This window comes from Salvelinus fontinalis, chromosome 19 (assembly GCF_029448725.1).
Source record: "Salvelinus fontinalis isolate EN_2023a chromosome 19, ASM2944872v1, whole genome shotgun sequence".
NCBI lineage: Eukaryota > Metazoa > Chordata > Actinopteri > Salmoniformes > Salmonidae > Salvelinus > Salvelinus fontinalis.
Genome location: NC_074683.1, coordinates 35,296,313 through 35,310,166, shown reverse-complemented (window position 1 = coordinate 35,310,166; position 13,854 = coordinate 35,296,313). Strand labels below are relative to the sequence as shown.

Here is a 13,854-nt window from a genome sequence, read left to right as displayed (position 1 = left end):
CCAAAGAGAGCGATAACGTAATCATCGCCAAAATATATTAATTTTTTCACTAACCTTCTCAGAATTCTTCAGATGACACTCCTGTAACATCATATTACAACATACATAGAGAGTTTGTTCGAAAATGTGCATATTTAGCCACCAAAATCATGGTTAGACAATGACAAAAGTAGCTCAGCTGGTCAGAAAATGTCCTGCACCATATTAGACAGTGATCTAGTCTTATACATAAATACTCATAAACTTGACTAAAAAATACAGGGTGGACAGCGATTGATAGACAATTTAATTCTTAATACAATCGCGGAATTACATTTTTTTAATTATCCTTACTTTTCAATACAGGTTGCACCAAGTGAAGCTATAGCAAACAAGATGGCGGCATAAACGTTTAACATTTATCGACAGAAACACGATTTATCATCATAAATTGTTCTTACTATGAGCTGTTCTTCCATCAGAATCTTGGACAATGAATCCTTTCTTGGGTCTAATCTTCTTTTGGTCGAAAGATGTCCACTTGTCCGTCGAAATGCCCACTAACGTACGACCGGGACCCCGAAACGTGCCCGGAGCTTCAAAGTCTATTACAAAGCAATGCCTCAAAATCGCACTAAACGGATATAAATTGCTATAAAACGGTTTAAATTAACTACATTATGATGTTTCTAACACCTGTAACAAGTAAAAAGATGACCGACGCTATATTACTGGCTAAACCAATGCTTGGAAAAAGGCTAGTCAGATATCCTTCTTGCGTTGAGCGCAGTGTCCAAAGGAAGGCTACTTCCGGTATTTTGTCATTTATAGAGCCAATGATTGCGCAATCGACTCCATTCAAATTGTCACCACTTACTGACATCTAGAGGAAGGCGTGGGCAGTGTTTGTATCTCATAGGATTAACAGAGACTTTTAAAACTGATCTGGAACCAGAGGCCAAGATATCTAAATCTCACACACTGGGAGGAAAAGTGCTGTAGAATGAGTTCTGTTTCACTCAGAGACATAATTCAAACGGCTATAGAAACTAGAGAGTGTTTTCTATCCAATAATAACAATAATATGCATATTGTACGAGCAAGAATTGAGTACTAGGCAGTTTAATCTGTAGAGACAATTATGCTAATTTGAAACAGCACCCCCTATAGTTGCAAGAAGTTAACACAGTGTCCAAAGAAGCGCCAGAAGTATACAGAATGGTGTCGTCTGCATAGAAATGGATCAAAGAATCACCCGCAGCAAGAGCAAAATCATTGATACATACAGAGAAAAGAGTCGGCCCGAGAATTGAACCTTGTGGCACCCCCATAGAGACTGCCAGAGGTCCGGACAACAGAACCTCTGATTTGACACACTGAACTCTATCTGAGAAGTAGTTGGTGAACCAGGCGAGGCAGTCATTAGAGAAACCAAGGCTGTTGAGTTTGCCGATAAGAATACGGTGATTGACAGAGTCGAAAGCCTTGGCCAGGTCGATGAAGACGGCTGCATAGTACTGTCTTTTATCGATGGCAGTTATGATATCGTTTAGGACCTTGAGCGTGACTGAGGTGCACCCGTGACAACCTCGAAAACCAGATTGCATAGCGGAGAAGGTACGGTGGGATTCGAAATGGTCAGTGATCTGTTTATTCACTTGGCTTTCGAAGACTTTAGAAAGGCAGGGCAGGATGGATATAGGTCTGTAGCAGTTTGGGTCTAGAGTGTCTCGCCCTTTGAAGAGGGGGATGACCGCGGCCGCTTTACAATCTTTAGGAATCTCAGACAATACGAAAGAGAGTTTGAACAGACTAGTAATAGAGGTGGCAACAATGGCGGCGGATAATTTTAGGAAGAGAGGGTCCAGATTGTCTAGCCCAGCTGATTTTCAGGGATCCAGATTTTGCAGCTCTTTCAGAACATCAGCTATCTGGATTTGGGTGAAGGAGAAACGGGGGGGCTTGGGCCAGTTGCTGCGGGGGTGCAGAGCTGTTGGCCGGGGTAGGGGTAGCCAGGTGGAAAGCATGTCCAGCCGTAGAGAAATGCTTATTAAAATTCTCGATTATCGTGGATTTATCAGTGGTGACAGTGTTTCCTTGTCTCAGTGCAGTGGGCAGCTGGGAGGAGGTACTCTTATTCTCCATGGACTTTACAGTGTCCCAAAACTTTTTGGGATTGGTGCTACAGGATGCAAATTTCTGTTTGAAAAAGCTAGCCTTTGCTTTCCTAACTGACTGTGTGTATTGGTTCCTGACTTACCTGAAAAGTTGCATATCGTGGGGACTACGATGCTAGTGCAGTACGCCCCAGGGTGTTGTTGTGCTGGTCAAGGGCAGTCAAGTCTGGAGTGAACCAAGGGCTATATCTGTTCTTAGTTCTACATTTTTTTAAAGAGGCATGCTTATTTAAGATGGTGAGCAAATTACTTTTAAAGAACAACCAGGCATCCTCTACTGACGGGATGAGGTCAATATCCTTCCAGGATACCCATGCCAGGTCGATTAGAAAGGCCTGCTCACAGAAGTGTTTTAGGGAGCGTTTGACAGTGATGAGGGGTGGTTGTTTGACCGCGGACCCATAACGGACGCAGACAATGAGGCAGTGATAGCTGAGATCCTGGTTGAAAACAGCAGAAGTGTATTTAGAGGGCAAGTTGGTCAGGATGATATCTATGAGGGTGCCCATTTACGGATTTGGGGTTGTACCTGGTAGGTTCTTTGATAATTTGTGTGAGATTGAGGGCATCTAGCTTAGATTGTAGGAGGGCCGGGGTGTTAAGCATATCCCAATTTAGGTCACCTAGCAGTGCGAACTCTGACAATAGATGGGGGACAATCAATTCACATATGGTGTCACAGGGCACAGCTGGGAGCTGAGGGGGGTCTATAGCAAGCGGCAACAGTGAGGGACTTATTTCTGGATAGATGGATCTTTAAAAGTAGAAGGTCGAACTGTTTGGGCGTAGACCTGGATAGTATGACAGAACTCTGCAGGCTATCTCTACAGTAGATTGCAATTCCACACCCTTTAGCAGTTCTGTCTTGACGGAAAATGTTGTCATTGGGGATGGAAATTTCAGAATTTTTGGTGGCCTTCCTAACCCAGGATTCAGATACGGCTAGGACATCACCGTTCGCAGAGTGTGCTAAAGCAGTGAATAAAGCAAACTTAGGGAGGAGGCTTCTGATGTTAACATGCATGAACCCAAGGCTTTTTTGGTTGCAGAAGTCAGCAAATAAGAGCGCCTGGGGACACACAGGGCCTGGGTTAACCTCTACATCACCAGAGGAACAGTAGGATGAGGGTACGGCTAAAGGCTATAAGAACTGCATCGTTTCCACCGCAGCCCTGTGGAACACACATCTCTCTCTCCGTCTCTCTCTGCGGCGTCTATGTATCTGTTGCGTGCTCAGCGATGAGTCTTTGAAGCTCCAGCAACTCCCTAAGTGACTTTAAGCCATGGCTCGTCCCTTCATCAGTCAGTCAGTCCCTTTTACCCATGAGCAGGACTCTTTGATGTGGTTGAGTCCACGAGCCATCGCTAAGATCACGTCCCCGTGTGCCTCTCAGACCTGGGATTAGCCCAATTTCCTGGCCTGTTTGGGCCTTCGATCAAAACCAAAAGAGGCCTACAGTACTGCACGTTACAGAAATCACCCTCACCGCCTAAACTCTGTTGGTAATGCAGGGCTCTGACTCAAACCAGATGAGAGTTCTCTACTTTTAACTTGTTCCTGCCAGTAGAATAGTCCACAGGGACATCCTGTGTAGTTAAGAATTAGAAGCACAGAGACTGGATGAGTTACTTAATGTATCTCTTTAGGAGGAGATGGATTTTTTTTTTGCTTTACGTTTTTATTATATGAATAATAAGTAGAACATTTTGATTTGTTATGTGTTGAATTACAACTTGTTTTCACTTAGAGGGAAAAGCAAATATCTCGTTCTGCATCAAAAAGTATCATCAAAAAAGGTATGACCAGCAGATCTGAGAAAATGGCTTAGTTTAGTTACTGTATGAGCTATTACTTAGCAACATGGAACTCCATAATGTAGGCTATCTAGCCACAACCGATTTGACTACCTGTCTTCATTTTGACTGATGACCTTTTGAAGTAGGAATTTCACTCTACTGTATGTGACGTGGCTCGCCCACTTTGTTTCTTCAGTAGCAACCGTTACAGCAGTGTTGCAGATATGACAGATAGAGATCAAAACCAAACAAGAAGGTTACACATCAACCTGAGTGGTAGTCCTGTGGGTGTGTGGAAGGACTGCAGCATCACTGCATCGCTTTTCCAAACGTATAATAAATCACCCCATCTTTGGTAATCTGTCAAGTACTCACCAAGTCCTGAATCAGACCAGTTTCTGCAAAGCAGAGTTTCTCATCAAATACATAATGATTATATTGCACCCTCTGGCTTAATGACAAAGAAAAGTAGCTAATAAAACATGCAAGCAATTCCAATGCACAAAAAGAGGATGACTAACTACTGTTATACATTGGGTTCTTCCCTTAATAAGGTGTCAAACATACGGAACCCTTTCAATTATTTTGATTAGAAAAATATGTTTTGGGGGAAAAACAATCTCAATCGAAATGGAAATGACTAAAACCAAATGGAAACTGTGTAGAAATTAAAATGAACCTATATTTACAGTCTCTTCATGCTGTCTAGCTTGCTAACAGTAATCAAAACGAAAGCTAGACAACCAGGGAGCATTGGAAATTCTAGAAGCAATGGATAGAGCAGGGTTTCCCAAACTCAGTCCTGGAGCCCTCGTTTTGGATTTTACCCAATGACTACAAAGCTGATTCAAATAACCAAATCATCATCAAGGTTATTTGAATCAGCTGTGTAGGGCTAGGGCAAAAAACAGTGCACTCAGGGGGTCCCCAGGACCCGAGTTTAGGAAACCCTGGGATAGAGGATATTGTTTGCAAATTTTTATGGCGAGAAAATATAATACATTTTATGTGCGGCCATCCAGACCTCGGTGAAGACCGAATGCGACCTGCGGGCCAAAATGAGTTTGACACCCCTGCTCTACATATTACCTAAACCCTCTATGTGGAAGTAAATGACGGAATGGAATCCCAATCTCTGACATCTAGTAGTGAGTGATACAAGGGTACCTTAGAATAGCTAACAACCGCATGCCCCACTCTCCATCTCACTGTACCAAAACAGAGGAATTGGATTTCCCCTACACTGAGCTCACTGTACATGGAAACTCACAAACAACGTCTTGGAAAGAGAAACCCAGTGTACGTTTAGCAACACCAATTACCTAGCAACCTTACTCGGGAATGTATCAATTAACTCCATCCTGCGTCTTTGTGTTAACCTGTATGAGGGGCTGGCCAGGATGGCCTGGGCTGCTGTTGGCTACGCAGTCTTCCACATTCTCTCTGAACAGGTCTATCAGCTGCTTGTGGGAGCACCTCCAGCAGAAGCACACTCATGGATAGGCTATGCTGAATCTGAGGAGAGAAACATGGATGATAATAAGCAAGGACAAAGAACCCCTGCAGTAAGAATAGGAAATGATGGTGAAATCAGAGGTTGGCAATGAAGGCCTCCTTGGCAGGGAAAGGTAAAAGACCCGTTCAATTTTGGGAAGGATAATCTATTAATTTCCTGTGGAACAAATTTTTTTAAAGTGCTGAGCTAACCCCACACAGGCTTTTCCAAATGTATTAGTTTGGTCATCAGAAACTCTATTAGTCATTAGTATTAGTCATCAGAAACTCTATCTGGTAGTGTAAAGGAATGGCAAGCGCAAGGAAGAATATGAGTGATGGGGATAGAAGGAAATGGCAGCCTAAAATGCTGAGAATACATTGATATACAGGACACTAGGCTCCCGACTGGCGCAGCGGTCTAAGGCACTGCATCTTAGTGCTAGAGACGTCCCTTACAGACCCTGGTTCGATTCCAGGCTGTTTCACAACAGGCCGTGATTGGGAGTCCCACAGGGAGGCGCACAATTGGTCCAGCGTCGTACTTTGCTAGGATTTGGCCGAGGTAGGCCGTCATTGTAAATAAGAATTTGTTCTTAACTGACTTGCCTAGTTAAATAAAATAAAAACTGTGTTTGAGTGCAATTTCTTTTCCAATGAATTCTCTCACCATGACATCCAGTTTACATCTGCAGTAAATGCTGTCCTCCATCTCATTCGTCCTGCCCACAATGGGTAACTCATCGTTCGCCCACAGACTTTCCAATCAGTCAATATCTTGGTCCCTCTCTCGCTCTGAAATGCAAGTCATATCTTAAGTAGGGAATGAGCTGTGCAATCTTTTTGTAAATGACAAAACCTTTAGGAGTTTAAAAGACGTGGAGTTCAGTAGAAAGTAGATGTTTTACAGGGCAAACAGAAGTCTAGGCCAATGACAATAAAAATCTATCTTCCTGAAAGCACAATTGTGACCCATTGAACCAAAATCCCTAATGGAATACCAAGACATACTGGGCAGCATTAAATGTGTAAACAAAATCTAAATGTAGAAATCTTTGTTACATATTGACATCTCTGACCTACTGTGTGTGACTCTTGTCAAGCACAAAACATTATGGACGCCTATACAGGAAAAGAAAAACTAAAAAAACTATGTGGATAGATGATGGACCATTGCTGTATAAAGCTCGGCATAACAACAGCTAACAGAAGACAAACATCTCATCTGGAATATAACACGAAACAACAAGTCAGACCACATCTCCGGGGTGATTTCCAAACATTGCGAAATGGACCCACTGACGATCAAATCTCTCCTCACCTATACCTTTCGCCCACCTCTTCAGAGTATTCAGGGTACTGACATCTTTCCACCTCAGAAATGAACTGAAAGGGTTAATGTCACCATTCTCTCCCCCTCACGCTGCTATGAAAGGGAATCCCCAACGCACCAAACCACCCAGGAGTGAATAACAAGGTAAGGACACTGTGAATGCTGACTATTCATTTCACTACCTGACTACCTATTGGATGGGGTTTGAAAGGGAAGAGGCTATAGATCTGATACTTCCTCTGTGAGGGTTTATTTATCCTAAACATAAGATCAGATGAGATATCGCCTCAGATACTGTAGATGCTGAGAACGTGGCAGACTGAAGCGGAGGCTAACTGAATTTCAGTCTGTGTTGTGCACCGTCCGGAAGGTAGTTAGGGATGAGGTCTCACTTGACAAATGTCGTAAATACATATATAACATAACACACCTACTACACATCTAAATATAGAAATGCATACACTAGACAGTCAAATAAACTGCAGTTTGACATGTGGGAAAATATTTGAGAAAATAGGTTAGCTTCTGTCATTTTCTCTTCCTTTAACCTGAATAAATATCATGGTATATATCAAGGTATAAGAGCATCGTCTTATTTTTGATTGAAAGGTTTAGTTAGATGACATACTTGAAATAGACTACATTCCTAATGTATAGAATTTTCCATCCTGATTTATAATTAAGTTATAGGTCATAAGGCAATAATATTCACAGATATTGTTCAAAAGTGGGTACTGCAGTCATGAGACTAACCATGATTCCATTAGGATCAGTGCTCAACCAGCAAAACAGAGGGTAATATTGTGTCCTAAAAACCTTTCATTCAGTCTTCTCATGACAGGCTTTTCAGTTTGACAATGCAAATTTAAGCGGCTTCCCACATCGAGCAAGGAACGTGTAATGCTATTCAGAACTCCTTTGATCTCATATTAGAAAAGGGGAGGCAGCTCCCATTTTCCGCAGATTAAGGTTTCAAAGCGGTGAAATGAGTGAGCAGTGACTTTTCCTTCTTTTAATTGAGGGAGTCGTGCCCTTGTACTTCACAAGCGCAGGCTTTATGTAAAAGCGAATCATTTAAGGATCCACTGAAAGGGACTACAGCTATAATTATAGGCACATGGACATGTGCTAATCTCTCTGTGCTGCTTTGAATGGGGAGAAGGAGAAGGCACAGTGATATGAACAATAACCAGGAAAATGGAAATGCAGGCAGCACAGCAGTCCAATATGCACTGTGTGTGCAAAACATTTAGGTCACCTTCCTAATATTGAGTTGCACCCCCTCCTTTTGCCTTGGACTCGACAATGTGTCGAAAGCATTCCACAGGGATGCTGGCCCATGTTGACTCCAAAGCTTCCCACAGTTGTGTCAAGTTGGCTGGATGTCCTTTGGGTGGTTGGCCATTCTTGATACACAAGTACCCCGTTCAAAGGCAAATGGCACACATACACAATCCATGTCTCAATTGTCTCAAGGCTTAAAAATCCTTCTTTAACCTGTCACCTCCCGTTCATCTACACTGATTGTAGTGGATTTAACAAGTGACATCAATAAGGGATCATAGCTTTCACCTGGTCAGTCTGTACCATGGAAAGAGCAGGTGTCCTTAATGTGTTTTACACTGTAGAACTTCACAGACTTCATATGACAAACTAGAGTGCCACACTCAAGAATATCAGTCCTCCTTTTGGAAATTACCCTACCTGTGAGGTGAGACATTAATTTGCTTTTATAACTGTGCTATTACCTCTAAACTGCTGGGTAAATCCCTTTGAATTCAATCACTTTTTGACAGCATCCCTTTTGATTTAAACAAAACTTTACATACATGTTTGATCATGCAAGAAGTTCTCAGAAAGTGACTTTTTGGACCTGAATGGCAAAACATTCAGGAGATAAAGGTGCTCAGTTGAAACATTTTGCACAGCCCACCCTACCGTGAGACACCATGTCACTGGAAAACAGAAACGGTTGGGTTTGATATCATTTAAAAGCTTACAAACAAGGTTGTCAAACTGAAATCTTTTAACGTTTAATGTCAATTATCTAAAAACGTGTCATCTACAATTTTCTTTATTTTCATATTCACATATGTTGTAGCTTAGACCCTACGTTACATCATCTGAGGTTGTGTAGTGCCCACCATCGGTTGAGACACAACATGTTTCTGAATACAAGGTGAGTGCCATTTCAATACTATAATTCATAGAATGGACCTATCCCTTCAGACCACTGGAATTTAGCTGGTACACCATTGACATTTAAATAGCATTTTAATTACTACCATAAAGATGGCCGCCCGGCCCACCCACTGCCGATTGTCAACCTAAATGGTTATGTGTATTCTATTATCTATTTCTATGATTTCAATAGGTTTCCTGCGTAGGATTGACAGTCTACTCTTATTAAATCCCGTAGATCACTTCATTACTCCCTTCTTGTGTACAAAGCTCTACTCCACAAGCTTCCATCATACCTCACTTCCCTGTTGAGATAGAAAAGTATGAGATACAATACCAGCTCGCAGTGTTGGTTAACTATGGAGGTCCCGCTTGTCTCCACAAAGTTTGGTAAATCTGCCTAAAGTTTTAATGCACCATTATTATGGAATACCTTACAAAACTAATAACACCTGGATTTCCTAGTGTCGGTAGGGCAGTTTAAAACTCTGTTGTTAAATGAGCTCATTGTAATGGACTCCCAAGTGGCGCAGCGGTCTAACGCACTGCATCTCAGTGCGAGAGGAGTTACTACAGTCCCTGGTTCGTATCCAGGCTGTATCACATCTTGCCGTGATTGGGAGTCTCATAGGGCGGCGCACAATCGGCCCAGCGTCATTCGGGTTTGGCCGTGGTAGGCCGTTATTGTGAATAAGAAAAATCAGCCAACAAGTGCTCAGCATATGTGGGAACTTCAAGACTGTTGGAAAAGCATTCCAGTTGATTCCAGTTCCTACCTCATGAGCTGGTTGAGAGAAAGCCAAGAGTGTCCAAAGCTGTCATCAAGGCGGTTATCTAAAATCTAAAAAAGAAATATATTTTGATTTGCTTAACACTTTTGGTTACTACATGATTCAATGTGTTATTTCATAGTTTTGATGTCTTCATTATTATTCTACAATGTAGAAAATAGTAACAATAAAGAATAACCCTTGAATGAGTAGGTGTTTCCAAACTTTTGACTGGTACTGTATGTCTCATGGTATGGTAGGGGATGCAAAATACACCATTATCTCGAGTGATTTGGCATCCAGGTCCAAAAAGTTACTTTCTGAGCACTTCTACAATGGGCAAATACGTATGGAAGGTTTTGTTCAAATCAAAAGTGGTTGTCAAAAAGTGATTGAATATAAATGGATTTACTCTGCTATTAAAATCATACTGTACAGGTCAGAAAATGATTTGTCATGCAGCTGACTTATCACACCTTTAGGCACTGACTGAAATAAGGCTTTTACATTGTGTTTAAGCAATTCTCAGAACTTTGGGTGGCCTTGTAAATGTAGAGCATCCCTTTGAAGTAGGCCCACAGAGTCTTACTCATTTAAAAACCACATCACTGGTGAACGTTTCACTTATGAGCTAGGTCTACTGCAGTAAGAACAATGTCATTTGTTGATTAAGACAGTAAGTGAACTGTCATAAACGACGACAATTTGAATTTTGTAAAGTACCTCAAGTCCACGATGATTTCCTCCACGGAGTTGAGCGTAGACTAGAGTTTTTTTAATCCTTAACGTGTACTTATATTTGTGTTCTGTTGTTGAGTGCCTATCTTTGTTTGTTGAATTCCATCCTTTTTAATAAATCATAAATCAAATACAACTACAGACTGCTTCCTCATTGCTGTTGATCTAAAATGTCAACTCAGCGCAAATGTGCATGTGCCAATTGATTCTGAACCAGGAAGCAGTTGATGGTTTTATTCGATTTTTTTGATTAAAAAGTATGGATTTCATCAAACAAAGGGTTTAAAATGTACATTTTTTTAATTATCGACTGCATAGTGACTAATTAGTCAGATGTTCGTTTCAAAAAGTGTAGTCTACGCTCAACTCCGTGGATTAAATCATCGTGGAGTTGACGTACTTGGTACTATTTAGTATGAGTTGGCTTATCAGATGTTGGCAGAAAAATGTCATAAATTGTGACCATACCCTAGGTCAACAACAATTGAAAATAGGCTACTAAAATCATTCCAATCCCAATTAAAAGGAAAATGCAGTTTAGCGGTATTAGAGGACTTGAGGACCATGAGGACACCTGGGAGCGGGAGTGCAAGACTGTTTGTATGGCTTGCTTGCTCTATGGAGAACGGGTCGACACAGCTGCAGAGAACAGTGCGACTTTTTCTAAAAACAGTGCAGAGATGACTGTAGTAGATGGCTTTGGCTAGGTAACTGCTGTTTGGCTAGGTAACTGCTGTTTGGCTAGGTAACTGCTGTTTGGCTAGGTAACTGCTGTTTGGCTAGGTAACTGCTGTTTGACTAGGCAACTGCTGTTTGACTAGGCAACTTCTGTTTGACTAGGCAACTGCTGTTTGACTAGGCAACTGCTGTTTGTCTATGTAGCTGCTATTTGACTAGGTAACTGCTGTTTAACTTGTCATGGAGCTAAACAAGTGTTTTAATCCTGATGCTGAACTAGTGAACAGCAGCTAATTCTTGTATGACATGTGTTTTTAGAATGTTAAAGGGATAATCCATCCCAAACCACAAATTCCTATGATTAAGTTAAATAACACTAATATGTGAAAACGATATTTTTGTTGAACAAATGTTTCAATTTGTCCTCATAACAAGGTTGGTAATGTAGCAACGTCAAAATCAATGTGGAAATCTGTTGCAGCTCAAGTCGACTACAAAACCCACGATGCAATGATCTCTCTCTGGGCTGGCAAACGTAGATACACACAATAATACCAAAGGCAGTAGCTAGCTAGCTGTAAAATTGCCTAAACAAACTGCACTGTCAACTTAAGAGTTCAACTTGCAGTCCGCCTCTGCCCAGAGCGAGTGCAGAGTACATTGCTATGGCAACAATGGCACTTTCCCAGACACTGGCTGCATTCCAAAAACGTAACTTCTTATGGCTGGGGGCAGTATTGAGTAGCTTGGATGAAAAGGTGCCCAGAGAAAACTGTCTGCTACTCAGGCTCAGAAGCTAAGATATGCATATTATTAGTAGATTTGGATAGAAAACACACTGAAGTTTCATAACTCATATGGCAGGCAAAAACCTGAGAAAAATCCAACCAGGAAGTGGGAAATCTGAGGTTTGTAGGTTTTCAAGTCTTTGCCTATCCAATATACAGTGTCTATGGGGTCATATTTCACTTCCTAAGGCTTCCACTAGATGTCAGCAGTCTTTAGAACCTTGTTTGATGCTTCTACTGTGAAGTGGGTGCGAATGAGAGGGGATTGAGTAAGGTCTCTCCCAGAGAGCCACGAGCTGACCATGCGCGTTCACGTGAGAGTTAGCTTGAGTTCCATTGCATTTCTGAAGACAAAGGAATTCTCCGTTTGGAACATTATTGAAGATTCATGTTAAAAACATCCTAAAGATTGATTCTATACTTCGTTTGACATGTTTCTATGCACTGTTACGGAACTTTTGGACTTTTCGTCTGCTCTTAGTGATCGCGCGTCATGAATTTGGAATACTGGGCTAAACGCGCTAACAAAAAGGAGGTATTTGGACATAAATTATGAACTTTATCGAACAAATCAAACATTTATTGTGGAACTGGGATTCCTGGGAGTGCATTCTGATGAAGATCATCAAAGGTAAGTGAATATTTATAATGCTATTTCTGACTTCTGTTGACTCTAACATGGCGGATATCTGTTTGGGTTGTGTTGGTCTCTGAGCGCTGTACTCAGATTATTGCATGGTTTGCTTTTTCCGTAAATGTAAAAAAAAATCTGACACAGCGGTTGCATTAAGGAGAAGTATATATTTAATTCTGTGAATAACACTTGTATCTTTTATCAAGGTTTATTATGAGTATTTATGTAAATTGATGTGGTTCTGTACAAATTCACGGGATGTTTTGGAGGCAAAGCCAAATGTAAACTGAGGTTTTTGGATATAAATATGAACTTAATCGAACAAAACATACATGTATTGTGTAACATGTTGTCCCGGGAATGTCATCTGATGAAGAATATCAAAGGTTAGTGATTCATTTTATCTATATTTCTGCTTTTTGTAACTCCTCTCTTTGGTTGGAAAATCACTGTATGCTTTCTGTGACTAGTTGCTGACCTAACATAATTATATGTTCTTCGAGAATGTTATCTTTAAAATGGAGTCTAATACTTGTATGTTTGAGAAATTTGAATTATGAGATTTCTGTTGATTGAATTTGGCGCCCTGCAAATTTCATTGGCTGTTGGCGAGGGGTTCCGCTAGCGTTCCTAGACAGGTTAAACACTGGAGTGAAAGATGTGCAGAAGATGAATGTGCAAGTAGAGATACTGGGGTGCAAAGGAGCAAAAAAATAAATAACAGTATGGGGATGAGGTAGGTGGATGGGCTATTTACAGATGGGCTATGTACAGGTGCAGTGATCTGTGAGCTGCTCTGACAGCTGGTGCTTAAAGTTAATGAGGGAGATATGAATCATAAATAAAGGTTAAATAAAAAAAATGAAAATTTTAACCTCTGGGGTGGATTATCCCTTTAAATCCCATTTGTCTGAGGTGAATGAAACTACCGCAACAAGGTGATCATGGCTGGAGTCAATGTTCATGGCTGGAGTCAATGTTCTCCAAATTGCGATTTTAACTCTTTTTAAATTGTGTAAAAATTAAATATGTGAGATTCATTTTTATACAAATGCCATCCCCTGTCTCTTTGCCATACCCTCGGACCTAGATTTATCTGAAATGACGTGCTGGTTTGTGACCGATTGCTTAAAACACATGGCTGGGCCTATTTAGATTTCGCATGACATGTTGGCAAGGCTCAGGAAATATAATACGAAGTTAAAATACTTTAAACACTTTGTTTACCGCCACACTAACCGATTCACGCGCATGTGTTCAACACTCTAGCAACATCTTTCCTTTT

The 13,854-nt window shown here is 41.1% G+C and overlaps 1 long non-coding RNA gene across 1 annotated transcript; it reads right to left on the bottom strand.

Annotated features, from left to right (window-relative positions):
* Nucleotides 1–3,342: 3,342 nt before the first annotated feature.
* On the bottom strand, nt 3,343–9,804 carry LOC129816667 (uncharacterized). Its single transcript, XR_008753587.1, has 3 exons — nt 9,738–9,804; nt 6,118–6,242; nt 3,343–5,468 (listed from the first exon to the last, which is right to left on the bottom strand). It is a non-coding gene; the product is annotated as an uncharacterized LOC129816667 (long non-coding RNA).
* Nucleotides 9,805–13,854: the final 4,050 nt, after the last annotated feature.